Raw genomic sequence first — 15,437 nt, 5'->3', positions numbered from 1 at the left:
CTTAGCCCTGCCAAGGCCACCACTAAATCATGTCACTGAGGGCCTCATCTATACAGTTTGAAAACACTTTCAGAGGCAGCAACTCCACCACTGCCCTGGGCAAAAGTAGGTTGTTTCAAGATAAACTTGCTAGATTTTTATAGGAAGAGCAGCCTGCCACTTCCAAGCTAGCTTTTATGGTGAGACTATTGGACATTGAAGGTGTCTTTAGCAAAGTCACCTTGTGACTTGATAGCAAATTCACTTGTCATACGTGTTCGCACTGTGTTTTCATGTCTTCCTTTAGCTCTGAGGGCCAGGACAGTTGGGTTCCTCCCTCCGACCCCCCATTAGCTTCATACTCTTCTCCTTTGCCCGCATAAAGACTTCATTTTGCAGATTGCTTTAAACCCACAGGCAATGGTGAGTTTATTTGGTGTTGAAAAATAAGACAAACACAATTAAACATACATAGCTGCTTATCACAGGCAGATCTTGCTTATCTTGGTACAGTGAAGAGTGTGAGGAATCCTCACCAGCCTCTGGAGTCTTACTACGCCACTTCGAAGAAGCAGCATGGTGGCTGCTTTCTGGTGTTGATGGGTACCAGAGGTGGTGCTCACTTCTGGCATTCAGCTTCAGGAATCAAGCTGACCAGCTGATACTGGCAGGTTGTTCAACTCCTTGGGTCCCAAAAAGAAAGGAGAGTGGTGGCTACCTCAAACTCAGTCTGCCTCCTTCACTCAGTGTTGAACAGCATGTTTTGGTAATTGTAATGGTTATGAAGAACTTACTGAGTGACTAAGTCAGTATGTTTTATTCTTTTATTCAGAGTTAAATTTACAACTTGAGGCTTTATTTCTACAGGCACTTTTTGTTCTCCCTTCCTCTTTAAGTTCCTCTTTGTGCAGCAGTGGTATATATTTCAAATACTTGTGCATTTTCATATTGGTAACTATTGCGCAAGAACCCATGATATTACTAACACTTTTCATCTTTGGTATAGTGTAGATTTTATGGTTTCTGTACTTAAAATGATAGTGTTATTGCAGGGGGTTTAGAGAGTTAGATATTCTGCGAGCCCTGCTGTTGCCTATGACTGTGGGGAGGTTAGAGGCTGGGCCATGCCCAGTGTGCCTGTTTTATATTATTCAAACATATCAGTATAAAGGAGTGAGTTTGTTTTTAAATCACCTATCAACACTCTGGTTTTGCATTGCTTTCCAAGGTAGAGCTCCTAGTTTGATTTTTTTTTTTTTTCTTTTCTTTTTTCAGTCAGTTTGTAGTTTGTGAAGGGGTTTTGCGTGTGACCAAGAGGGAGAAGATTACAACTCTTGTTCATCCTCTTTTGTGTCAACATGTATGATATATATTCAACACAGAAACACACTCTGATCTTCAAAATGCACTATTATTTACATGTACTTACCTATACATATATTGTGTGATCAACCCTTGGTGTTTGTTTTTTTTGTTTTTAATCTAGTTGTTCTAATTTCTGTTTGTTTTTGTGTACAGTCCCTGCTTGAAATATTGTGATGTGGCACTTAAAGGGTGTAGTGCTTTAGTAAGCTGGCATTGAAGCTACAAGCTGAGAAATTGAATCTCTCTTATTCCTGCTTGTTTCGACACTAGAAAACAGTGTGAAAAGAGTTTTCGTTCTTCCTTTATCTGCCACCTTACTTTTCCAGCTAGGGGCAATGTAATTGTAACAGAGACTTTGACCAGAAGAGGAGCTGATGGCCTTGGAGTAACAACATACTTAAAACTGAGTTGTTTCAAAAGAAAATGTTTTTTTGGGTTTGTGGTTTTTTTTTTTTTTGGGGGGGGTGTATTTTTGTTTTTTGGTGGGTTTTTTGGTTTGTGGTTTTTTTTGGGGTGTTGTTTTTTTTTTTTTTACCCTATGCTTAACACTTAAATGAAGAGAAACTTCCTTATGAAAATGTGAATCTCTGAAGTTTTGGGAAAAAGGTTAACCAGTAAAAGTCCTACATAAACATTTTATCTGACTAGCACTAATCAAACTTGTTAGTCCATTTGTCTAACAGCAAAGAGTACGGGGTGTGTGTTGCCATTGTATTCTCTATATTCGGTTCTTTTTTCCATTTGGCTGTTGGATGCAAGAATTTAGAGTGCGCTAACTAGAGTGCTTATGTGCTTTTGTACTTCCATTTCCTTGCCACTCCCTTGCTGATGATGGCTATATTACTTTCAGTTGAAAGGTGGTATTTTGTTTTGTTTCAAACTGATGGGCTACATAATGATGAAATATTTTCTGGTATTCACTCAATAACTTTTAGGGAATTAACTTCTAGGCCCTAATGTTTGTTTAAACTAGTTTATAATGTTATGTGTAATAATTACAATATTTGTGAAAATCGAGTTACAAGTCAATACCCTCTTAGTATGCTTTAATTGTACTTCCATACCTGAAATGAGGTATGACAGCGATATTTTGGCAAATAACATGACATGAAAAACAGAATTATACTCTAATATTTTCCACAGATCTGCAGCCTCCTGATGAGTGAGAGTATTTATGAAATTTAGACTACATAATTATATTTCTGTACTGTGAAAGCTGACAGTAATGTGAAATTTGGCAGCAAATATAACTGCTGTTTTTGTCTTTCTTTTTATCTTTATGGCTTTTCTTGCTCTCCTCCTTCACCACCCTCATTGAAGGTCATAGCAGATGCAATGGGAAAAATCTGATCATCATTTTTTTTTTCTTTACCATGAGGCCAAGTTTCCAGATTTTGAAGAACAGACTATTGCAGTTACACTGACTTCATCATTGATGAGTAGATCCTGCTGTATATCAATTCTGATTTTAAGCACAGACCATTAGTTCAAGAATATTATGATCATCAAATTAGAAGTTACATAGACCAGATGGCTAATTGGTTGGTGGAATATGATGATGCTAAATTTTGTATTTCTGATTAAGATGAGAGTTGTGTGGGAATGCTAATACAGTCATTAGTAAGGAGCGGAAGAATTTTTGTTTGGAAGAAATCCAAACTGTTGTCACTTTTACATGGGGGAAAATGAAACCACACATCAAGGTCCAAAGCAGTGGCCTGGGAACCTGGAAGGCTTGTGTCTTGATCAAAATAACATTTTGGACATCTTTCGTCTTAAAATTGGCTTCAAAATGATTGCTACTGCTGAATCCACGACGACAATCTAGTGAGAAGCTTTCACAGATGAACTTCTTTCAATGGCAAAAGTTTCCTTGGACATTCTTTTCTAGACTGTTACTTTAGATAAAAGTAAGGACTAGCTTAGTCTATAGTTTTACTGAAAGAAAAACACAGGTTACCTCCAGGATGAAGGCACATTAGTTAAATTGTAACCCAGGCAATTTGCTATCTGTGTACTTTTAAGAGAAGTGACTTAAAAAAATCTCTGTAGCAAGATCTTTTAAATATCCAGTCCATTTATTCCATGGATTTTCCCCTCAACCTAGAAAGTGTAACTGGTGTCACACTTATGATTTTGTTATAAGAAATGTGCTCTGATGAAGCATGTTATGAAAAATCATGATTTGTCCCCTATAACCTTTTTGTGGTCTGCTCTTATTTTGGATCAATGTTGCCTTTGTAGTAAGGAATCAGACCACAAAATCTGTGAAATACCTGTTATTTATCTCCATTAGAAAAGCAGAAAAATAAGTTCTTTATTAGTAACTATTATGGATTGAGATGTTTTAAAAAACATGTTCATAAAAAGATTGAGATGCAACTGCAGTAATATTCTGGCAATAAATTGCAAATATTTGTTTTAATTGGCACTTTTCCATTTTTTAAACTTAAAGTTGTCAGAATCCAGTTTGTCATTCTTATAATTCTAAATAGGATGTGTGTTCAACTATAACTTCAAGAAACACAGGAAAAGCGTAGGAAATCCAGTGGGTTTTTGAACATTGTGTCACTGTTTACAGGTCATGTAATTAAACAACAGCTTGCAGCCAATTACTTGCAGCAAATGGTGGATGAGCCGACCAGGAGAGGAGCGCTGCTGGATCTCATCCTCACTAACAAGGAGGATCTGGTCGAAGCAGTAAGGGTTGAGGGCTGCCTTGGTTGCAGCGACCACGAGATGGTGGAGTTCAGGATCTTGTGTGGCAGGACTAGTAGAATACCAAGTAGAATTGCAACCCTGGACTTTAGCAGGGCAAACTTTGGCCTTTTCAAGTAATTGCTAGGGGAAATCCCATGGGCAGGGCTGCTTGAAGGTAAAGGGGCCCAAGATAGTTGGTTGACATTCAAGGACTGCTTTTTCCGTGCTCAAGATCGGAGCATCCCGACACGTAGGAAGTCAAGGAAGAGGGCCAAGAGACCTGCGTGGCTAAATAGGGAATTGCTGGGTATGCTCAAGTGGAAGAGGAGAGTTTACAGGTCATGGAAGGAGGGGCTGACCACTTGGGAGGAATATAAGGCTGCTGCTAGAGGATGTAGGAAGGCAGCTAGGAGGACTAAGGCATCCTTAGAATTAAACCTGGCAAGAAGGGTCAAGGACAGCAAAAAGAGCTTTTTCAAATACATGGCAGACAAAACTAACACCAGAGGCAATGTAGGCCCACTGATGAACGGGATGGGTGTCCTGGTGACAGAAGATACAGAGATGGCAGAGTTACTGAATGCCTTCTTTGTCTCTGTCTACTCTGCTGCGGGCAGTCCTGAAGAGCCCTGTACCCCTGAGACCTTAGATGAAGTCAGGTTGACGGAGCGGTTTGCCTTAGTCGATGAGGAATGGGTTAGAGACCAGTTGAGCAATCTGGACATCCATAAATCCATGGGTCCAGATGGGATGCACCCGCGGGTGCTGAGGGAACTGGCGGAAGTCATTGCTAGACCACTCTCCATCATCTTTACCAAGTCTTGGGAAACGGGAGAGGTGCCTGAGGACTGGAGGAAAGCAAATGTCACTCCAGTCTTCAAAAAGGGCAAGAAGGAGGACCCGGGTAACTATAGACCGGTCAGCCTCACCTCCATCCCTGGGGAAAGTGATGGAACACCTTATCCTTGGTGCCATCTTAAGGCATATCAAGGATAAGAAGGTTATGAGGGGCAGTCAACATGGCTTCACCAGGGGGAAATCATGTTTGACCAATCTCTTAGCCTTTTATGAGGAAATAACACGGTGGATGGATGATGGCAGAGCGGTGGATGTGGTCTACCTTGACCTCAGCAAAGCATTTGACACAGTCTCCCACAGCATCCTCACAGCTAAAATGACAAGTGTGGACTGGATGATCAGGTAGTGAGGTGGACTGCGAACTGGCTGAAGGAGAGAAGCCAGAGAGTTGTAGTCTATGGGGCTGAGTCTAGTTGGAGGCCTGTAACTAGTGGAGTGCCTCAAGGGTCAGTACTGGGACCAGTATTATTTAATATATTCATCAATGATTTAGATGAGGGAATTGAGTGTACTATCAGCAAGTTTGCTGATGACACTAAGCTGGGAGGAGTGGCTGACACGCCAGAAGGCTGTGCTGCCATCCAGCGAGACCTGGACAGGCTGGAGAGTTGGGCAGGGAGTAACTTGATGAAATATAACAAGGGAAAGTGTAGAGTCCTGCATCTGGGCAGGAACAACCCCAGTTTCCAGTACAGGTTGGGGAACGACCTGTTAGAGAGCAGTGTAGGGGAGAGGGACCTGGGGGTCCTAGTGGACGACAGGATGACCATGAGCTAACACTGTGCCCTTGTGGCCAAGAAGGCCAATGGCATCCTGGGGTGTATTAGAAGGGCGGTGGTTAGTAGGTCGAGAGAGGTCCTCCTTCCCCTCTACTCTGCCCTGGTGAGACCGCATCTGGAGTATTGTGTCCAGTTCTGGGCCCCTCAGTTCAAGAAGGACAGGGAGCTGCTGGAGAGAGTCCAGCGCAGGGCAACGAAGATGATTAGGGGAGTGGAACATCTCCCTTATGAGGAAAGACAGAGGGAGCTGGGTCTCTATAGTTTGGAGAAGAGGAGACTGAGGGGTGACCTTATAAGTGTCTATAAATATATAAAGGGGGAGTGTCACGAGGATGGAGCCAGGCTCTACTCAGTGGCAAACAATGATAGGACAAGGGGTAATGGGTACAAACTGGAACACAAGAGGTTCCACTTAAACTTGAGAAGAAACTTCTTCTCAGTGAGGGTGACGGAACACTGGAACAGGCTGCCCAGGGAGGTTGTGGAGTCTCCTTCCCTGGAGACATTCAAAACCCGCCTGGACACATTCCTGTGTAACATTATCTAGGTGTTCCTGCTCCGGCAGGGGGATTGGACTAGATGATCTTTCGAGGTCCCTTCCAATCTCTAACATACTGTGATACTGTGATACTTCAGTTGTATGTTTACATAATGTGAAAATGATCATTTTTACAAGGAGGTGAAATAAAGCTAATTTTAACTATGGGTTTGGGTGGTTCTTTTTTTTAATCTATATCACTCATGTATAATTTATAGCATTATATATCTTAAAGTTTCATATTAGATTCTTTCTGTATATTTGCTATTTAAGCAACCAGATGCAGACTTGTGTGTGGCATGAGATGAGAGCAGCTTTGTTCTTGCCAAAGGCAAGGTAAAATCGCTGTTGGTTTACTGGAAAAGTGCAGGAGCTCCCTCTTCTGGCTTAGAGAGCTTCAAATGGAAAGTTTATGGGAAAGTTCTCAGTTCGCCTTTCGCCTTTTACAAAAATCTTATTTTGAATACTTACCCGCAGAAGTGTATTTCTTCTATCTTGGCAGTCATTGTAAAATCCTGGTTTGGCTCTCAGCTGCCTATCTGGATTCTGCTTCGAGTGCAGTATTTATTTCTTGCTCTGTACTATGGTAGGCAGCAGATGTCCTCTCTGTCAGTGTGGTGGTGCTGTTATGGTCACCACAGTGATGGTTAATGTAGGTCTAAGTTGCAGTTCCAGTATGATCTCTTCACTGAAGTCCCACCTGAGCCTTTCACAACTGTTAATAGTGGTGTGAGTCCTTGATGGTCACTTGGTACAAAGTCCTATAAATCATCATGCAATCAGGAAGGAGGAGAAGTGGGTCTTTTAAGAACATTGAAAGGGCTTTACAGTTGATGCAGATACTGTGACCTGTTTTTTCCCCTTCCTTCCATCTAGGGAGTGGTGGGAGAGAGGAGGCCTTCTTGCTGTTTGTGTTTATTTAATCATTTTTCTTTCATAGCCTTTTCAATGTTATTGCAAATTTCCAGAGAGATGTTGCAGTTCTATAGATATTTAAATTTGGTAGGATAGTACCCGACTCTTCCATGCAACATTAGTCCCAAATGTAATAACTTTCCTGGAACAAGTAGCACTGGAGACAGATCTCTTACCTTACCTGTTTAAAAAAAAAAAAATATCCCAACAAACAAACAAAAACAACCAGCCCAAAACCAAACCAAACTCCAACAAACAACACCAAACCAGAACAGTGAACTTCCTAATTCTGAGAGTTCAGGATGATATTCAACTGGCATCTGTCAGTACCTTTAAATTATCTGTCAAAATACAAGCCAAGGAGTGCCACATGAGCAGTAGCCACTGTTCAGTTCCTTATCTCACTATCTCAAGGATACTAATGCAAGGAACAAATCAATAAGTACTTCAAGAGACCAGTTACTTGGTGACTGTAATTTTTGTATAATAGATGTGGTTCCTCAAGGAACCACTTAGCTAAATTCAGCTACCTGCCATCCCTCTGTTTTCTGGCTTCCCAGGTATTTTTAGCTTTTCAGTTGAGAAGGAAGATTAAACTGTTTCTGGTTACACCTTTGCCATAGTAGTGTAAGGGAGTATATGAAGTGTACAGGAATGGTGCACATTCCCATCTTAACTTCTTCAGTTGTTATTAGGGAATCTCCAATGACACCATCTCAAAGAAACATTTTTACTGTAGAATATTTTGCCTTCATCAAAACTTCTGTATTCACAATATTTTTATTTTTCAAAGCATCAGAATTTAGTTTTAATTCTTTCTATGCTTCTACATAGGTAGGCTTGCTGGAGCAAGTATGCTGACTGATTTGTATCGCATCACCTTTGTCATTACATAGTGAACTGCAAGGTATGTAAGCTAGAGAGACCCCTGTGAGTAACAAAAAATGTCAAAAGTTCACTATCAGCAGTAGCTCAGCTCTGATTTATGTAGTTTCAGACAACACAAGAAAAAATACTTTGGTATTCGTAGCAAATGCCAAAATAGAATCAATGCAGTATTGTTCACCTAGTTAAAATTGCAAAATCCAGGAAATGCAAACATTAAGTTTCCAACAGCAACATTAACTTGGACTCTTTGCATATCCTGTGTTTTCTTGGTATACATTAAGACATAAAGTGATGTATTAAGCTGTGAGCTGAACAAGAAAAACAGAAAAAGTTCTTCATGTAGGTAACAGTGCCAAGCTAAGTTCTGTTGCCATTTGTGTTTATTTACCTTATATCATTTTAAATAATTTTCTTCATAAAGATTGAATATTTTTTTTTCCAAATGATACGAAATCTGAGCTTGTCTTCACTGCAGTGTGAACTTGACATACAGTTTACCCCTTGCCTTGAATCTGACTCTTCTTCATCCATTATCAGTATCTCAGATTTAAACTTGAAGATATGACTTGAATCTCAGAGACTTGCACTCTGCAGTGGGAATGTAACTTAAGCTATATGGGTTGGCAAGGCAGAGCTTGCATTAAATTTTAATTGGTCTATTTTCTGCTAATTAAATTTGTGTGTAACTAAAATGTGCAGAGTGACTGTACTCATGGAGTAAATTAGGCTTAAACTGTTGCAGTGAAGATGAAGTCTAACTGTATCCCTTTTGAATTATAATGTATAGGTTTGGAAACTACATATATGATTAGTTCCAAAATTTTTTTTTTGCATTGATAATATGTAATTCAGAACACAGGAAAATTTTGCTCTGAGCGTGGCTCTAGCCTGGAGATGGTACAGAGCTATAAGCGGAAAAATCTCCCCATCTGATCTATCTGCCACTGCTTGTATGCGTTATACAGTTAAGGTTTCTTGCCTGTATGAACTAGTCTAATTCATCTTCTAGAAGAAGGGGAAGAGCGTTAAAGGAGATGTTTGGAGAATAGTATAGCAAGGACTTGCTTGTCAATAATAGATTTGGAAAGTAAATCTAGGTTGGAAAGCAATGGGTGTGAAAAATTTGGGCTGTGGTGGTGGTGGGCAAGAATAGAAAGAACAACAGGAAACAGTGAAAACTGTAAGGGAGATAAAAGCAAAGTGCCAGGAGGTGGGGATATTTGTAAAGAGAGAGGTAAAAGTTAATTTTGTTAGTGAAGGATCATAAATTCATGTAAGAGTAGGGAAGGGCTAAGATGGGTATAGTTGTGAAGCAAGAAAGTGTAAGTGCATGATGCAATTGGGTCAGCAAGGTCTGAGAAAGGAGACCTTCATTTCTAGAAAGAGGGAAATAGAGCAAATTAAGAAAATAAAAATAAAACTGGAGGGAAGTGTGTCCTGGGTGACAAATAACACAGTGGGCTCGATGCAATGGTGCTCCCAAAGCTCGCTGAGGAGGGGAGGGTGTGAAGCAGGAGGAGAGCACAGTGATGGCATCTGGGAGTCAGATGGGATTTGAGAATTCAAGGATGAAGATTGGCTACAGGGAGCTTCCAGGGAGGAACGGAAGACTGCAAGGAGTGTCTGGTGTGCCTTGTGTACCAGCCGTGCAGGGGCTCTGGAAAGTGTCATTGCCTGGCTATTCAGCTTCACATTTGTTTTCTGCTACAAGGTTAGCATCTCAGAGAAATTTGGCTTGCAAAACTTGTAAACGTCTAGAAATCAAACACATACACTTCCTCTAACTCTCTGTCCATGTGCTGGGCCTTGTTTTTACTGTGTACATGTACACGTAAGGAAGTATTTTGTTACTTATGCTCAAGATGTAACTAATAAATTACCACTTACTAAATCGAAACTTTTTTCCAGAATTGAGCTAAAGGCATGTACTTTTCAGATTGCTCATATTAAATTTTACAACTTCACATTAAAGAAGGCAGTCTGAAACTAATTAAAATGAAAATCATTGTAGTGAGGGTTTTTTTTTTTTTGGTAAAAACATATGTTAAGACAGTGGGGTTTACTCTGCTTTTGCACTCAGAAAAAAAAGAATATGTATTGTTTAATTATTCATTCATTTGGTCTCTTTATCCATTTTCTCCTCCATCAAAAAAATAATTCCATGTTTTGACAGAACTGGATTATGGAAAGTTATGCTGAACAAAGGAGAAGAAGGTTAGTTAATCTGAAAGAGAAGGGGTGGTCAAAACTTCTGAAATAGAATACGGAAAATTGTAAAATATCTGCACCTTACTTGGCTCTAGAGATGTACAAAATTATGAGTTTGATAAATAACATTCTAACATTATAAGGGATATTTCTGACTTTGAAATAATAGTATTGAAATAGTTATATATTCCTGAGGATAATTTTTGGATGTGGCTGTTTAACAGACCTCAGAATTGGTGCATGCATGATTTTTTGAGACATAGGACTATGAAGTAAGTTATGCTGTTGACAGAAATACTTGGTTAAGCTATTTAGATAAATCAAATATTTACTCTTTTATTAAGCATGGACTTAATCCTGGTTTTATTTCTACTAGAGATTTTCCATTGGCTTTTGTAGATGTGGGATCAAGCTGCATTATAATATTATTGAAATACGGAATATATTTCTAAAACTGAAATTTGCAGAGCCCTTTGGTGCAATGTGTGTGTAATTGTCTCTTAGGGAGTGCTGAGGTTATCTAATGACTCATTGCAGCAGGATTTGCTGAACTTTCTCATTTATAGAAAATGTTACAGTTGTCAATTTTTTCTCAGCGTTTTGGGGGGGCAGTAAGGTTTATCATTTGCTGTAGTTAGATTTTTTTCAAACAGACTGTCAAGAAACCATGCCAAAACAAAACTGTTTGTGCAAGTAATTAATGGAGAGGCTGTGGTACCTGCTGACAGGTATTTTCCAAGAAAAGGAATGGTTTGCAGCTAGGGGAAAAGTGTTAAAAGTGTGCCCAAACCCGTAACTCAAACCAAAAGAGCAACCTTTGATCTCAGACATAGTTTAGGTCACATTTTAATGAATAGTTTTATTAAACTAGTTTATTAAACTAATGTTATTCTGTCAGTTGTTAGGTTTTATTTGCAGAAAATTGGATCCGTCTAAGGGTATCTGACATCGACTACAGTGATGCTGTTTTAAATTAAACTGGTAGGTTTAGTGTATGTATTTTAAGGAATGTTTTCATGCATTTAAAGGAATGTGCTGAATTCCAACACTGACACTTGAAATCTGAGTCTGGACAGAGCTCTCTGATAGGGATTTTTGTGTTAAAGACAGGGAAGATGCAGGTTGCAGTCTTGCCGCTGTTGCAGTATCGCCTCTTACTGAATGTATTTCACTTCTGGGATGGCTGTGTTTTAAGGCAGCAGGGATCTGTCTAAAACTTTTAATGTACAGTAGGTTATAATTTATATATAAATTAATAACTATATTGCCTGTAAGCTATTTTGTAATTTAATATATGATATATTTTATTTCTATTCTTGTTCTACATTAGATTGACTTGTTGAAGGAATGTATGTAGCAAGGGTTTAGATAAAGGTGGTAGGATAAACAGGTTTTGTGTTTTGGTCCCCATCTGAGTGAAGAAATATCATGGGGGAAGACTGCCTATAAGAAGAAAATTAGGATATCAACTTCAGTGTTGCTACTGGAGTGCCTAGGTAAGTGAGATTTTTCCAACTGACACAAGATTAAGCGCTTCAAGGAGCCTTTCTATCGCTGAAGTGAAGGAAGCAAATCACGTTGTGCTCTTTTCCCTCTCCTGTATGTTTTCTGAGCCCTTTGAACAAATTCAGCCAAACATAATGAAAGAGGAAAGACCTCAATACATGAGTTTCTGATATGTTTTTAGAAGTGGATGGTCAGGTAGTGACTGGAGTTTTGCGTCTTCTGTTACTGATCCAGGGAGGGAAAGGTATAGTGGGAGCTCACCCTTCAAAAGGAAGAGAATAAAATTTTAAAGGCGCAAACATGTATCCTAGATACGTAGCTAGAAAGACCACTGGAAATCAGCCTTGCTTTGTTCTGGTGTTGGTCAAATTACTCACTATAGTGATACCTGGAAATCTTTACTCTTGGAAATAACCACCTTGGACTAATGGGGTTTCATTTCTAATGTCTTAATGTTTTTCAGCATGTGACTTCTTCAGTACTCTAATAGTAATTGTACGTTTTAGCATTTAGATAATACTCTTTTTTCTACATCTGCAAAAAAAATCCAGTAAGTAGAAACCAGAGAGATCTCTTTTCTGATGCATTTGGGCTGCACAATTAAATTTAAGCTATGGAACTACAAGATATGAGTTCAGGTTTGGTATGGGTTTTCCAAACTGTGTATTTGTTAAAGACATCCCCACAAGTATATTAGAAGTTAAGCAGTTAATACATCCTCAGTGGATGCTTAGGAGTGTCTAAATTCTTGTTATTCTCACAGCCTTTTAACATAGTAGAGTTTTTTCTAACATCCCTGTGGTGTAAGCTAAAAAAAATGAAGAACACTGATAGAAGAACATTATGCAGAAGCCTAAAATTCTTCTAATGGTTTAAGACTGGTGTGATGGCAAGGCCAGGAGGAAGTTAGTGAAGGCAGCTCTTGGCCTTTTCAGTTTGGGACAGTTCATGTTCTCTGTGTTGGTGTATTGGTTAATAACATTTGGTAGTTGCCATAGATATTCCTGGTTTGTTTATTGGACCGTATACCCAGAGTTTGTTGCCACTCTTAATTTCCATTATACCCACAGCTGGGTGAGTCACAGGGGTAGCTTCTTGCTCTCAGTGCCTTTGAAGTCTCATCGTGTTTGTGCACTGTGTGCTCTATGCAGTAATTCCAGTTCAAGATTTTTTTAAAAGTTCCTGTTGACAACATGCACGTACCGCCTGTAAGGGCAACTGACCAGCTTTGGAAACCCGTCAGGAGTTGCAGGCAGGTTCCAGTAGCCTGTCGGAGACCCTGTGATTGAGGAGGTGGAAGCTTCCTGAGAAGAGTTTAAGGATTCAGTAGATCTCATTACATTATAATTTCCAAGAGTAGACCACCATTTTCAATTCTGATTTTGTCTACCATAAGAGATTTACTTCTCCCAGTCTAGAAAACCTCCTCTGGCAATTTCCTGTGCTGACTAGCTTTTGGAGACTTGTATACCTGCCACTAGTCATTCAATTACTTGAGGCCCCATGACAAATACAAGACCGAATGGCTGTCAAATTTCCTGTCTCCACATGAAATCTCTATCTGGTAGTTCAAATACCATTTGCAGGCATGCTGGTTTAGTTCTGGAAGTCAAGGTTATAGTCTTCATAACTGTAGCATCCTTTAGAAAAACAGTTTGAGTTTTGCTTGTATCAAACAACCCACTTTTATGTTGTGTCCCCTCTCCCCCCCCCCCCCCCCAATGTAGTAACATTGCTAGGTTCATAAGTCTTCTATTTTTCTTTGTTTTAAATCAGTCAAAAGTCTTCAGCCTGCTTTCTAAATGTGAACAAAATCAATTTGTTTTCATTAAAGAGTGAAAAACATTAAGTGACTTGTGAAATAACTTCAGAAATAAATACTATGCAGTTTATTAAGGTTTGGAGGGGGAGTCGAAGGTAGACTGAAGACTTCATGTATGCTGTCTCCAAATGGACGATTCTTGCCATAAAGACAAATTTGATTGTCTCCCTACCTCATCTTTTGTAGAGAAATGAACTAAAATAAAATGTGTGCATGACTAATGGAGTCGCTTCCATCCAAAAGCAATAGAGGATGCTAGAAAGAAGCTATTAGAGCTAAAATGGCATGGGAGGCTGTTCATCTTGGCACTCTTCAACTGTCCCCCACCCTCTTGTTTTATCTGACTTCCCTGTCCATTGTTACCAGTCCCGCTGTATTGACAGCATGAGTGATGGGGAGCAAGATTTATCCCCTCGTCTCTTGGTAAGTGGCCTCTCTTATCTGTGGAGTATGCAGAAGAGCAGTTCCCTTGGAAAGCTGCAATTCTGGGATTTTGCCGTTTTGGAAGTTGTTCCCAGGAGGTGTCTGCTCTACTCCTGCCTATTTATAACGGGGGGATCTGGCACCCCGGCAGGTTATGTCACCTTAATGAACCTGGCAGTGAAGCCAGATGGGACTGTGTCCGGCTTGGCCAACGGGCTTGTGTAGCGTGCGGGGTTGCCGATAGGTAGGGAGACGTTTCGGTTCCTTCTGCTGGCATCTGTAATTAATATCAGACGTGACCGAAGTGCGCTCGTACCTGAGGAGAGGCTCCTTTTCAGAGCTTGCGGGAGCCGCGAAGGGGTGTGGGCGGCCCACTCCTCGTGAGGCGAGGCAGGCCCGGTCTCGGTGCCTCGCGGCCGCTAGGGGTCAGACGGGAGCCACTCCTGTGGCAGCGCGCTAGGCCGTCCCCGCGTCCTTCCCTCTTTCCACGGCGTGGGTGCCAGCAGAATCCGATACAGTGCGATATATAGAAGTAAGGTACGACTGGAATAATGAAATTTCAAAAATAAGCCCCTTTTAAAGGCTGGTTGTAACAGTCCTGTTGGGTATTGTAAATGCCTCAGGTGCACTTGATACTGCTGTTACGTTCCTGGCGCTTGCTTCTGATTTTTATGGAAAGATGGATTGAACTTCAATTTAAGAATATTCGGTAATCCCTCTCAGGACATACTGTAACAGCTGGTATTTCTGTGTTGCAGCAAATCGATTCCATACAGCAGTCAGCAATGCCTATGGCTAGGCTCCGGCAAAAACTTCCAAAGCATTTTAAATAGAGCGAGCCAAAGAAAATAGCATCATCACTGCAAAAATGTAGCTTAATTTGCAAGTTAGAAAAAATAAAATAAAAAAATCCCCATTCCATTCCAGCAAAATATTAAGTATTTTACTGGTAAAGGATTTCATCAGGTCATTTATTTTTCATTAATATATATTTAGGATCTGTGGGGAATAACTTTATGCCGTATAGAAGTTTCTTAAATAATAAGGAGCCTGAATTTTTTAAAATACTGAATGATTTACCATGAAATGAAGAAAAATAAAGAAATCAAGTTTAAATGCATGACATGTATGTAGATCAACAAGACTTTTCACATTTCACAGTGAACTTTTTTAAGAAGCCTGCATTTCTGATTAATAATAATGCACTTATGATGAGAACGTGGTGCGTGTTTAGCTTTACTTATTTATTTGAAATAGATGAAAATACTTTAAACTGCATATAAACCAGAGATGTCCCATTAATGGTAAATCATTTTGGTGTAACTGGTTTCTTACACATGTGAAAACTAAAAATGCCTCCATCCTTCATATGGCTGTGCTCACGCTGGGGACTGAGTGAGCTTGGATCATGATTTCTCCTTCATGGCGCTTGTATGCGTTAGAAAGAAAACAAGCA

General features: G+C 39.9%; 1 protein-coding gene across 2 annotated transcripts in view; it reads left to right on the top strand.

The window, feature by feature from the left end:
- Positions 1-15,437, top strand: part of MPP7 (MAGUK p55 scaffold protein 7) — a 154,725-nt gene that overhangs the window by 21,887 nt on the left and 117,401 nt on the right. The gene's annotated exons all lie outside the window — the stretch shown is intronic.

The sequence above is a fragment of the Pezoporus wallicus genome, unplaced genomic scaffold (assembly GCF_028554395.1).
Source record: "Pezoporus wallicus isolate ANWC-B61680 ecotype Strahan unplaced genomic scaffold, APGP_CSIRO_Pwel_v1 scaffold_2584, whole genome shotgun sequence".
In the NCBI taxonomy this organism is placed as follows: domain Eukaryota; kingdom Metazoa; phylum Chordata; class Aves; order Psittaciformes; family Psittacidae; genus Pezoporus; species Pezoporus wallicus.
The sequence above is the reverse complement of the archived record's forward strand: the minus strand, read 5'-3'. Positions and strand labels throughout refer to the sequence as shown.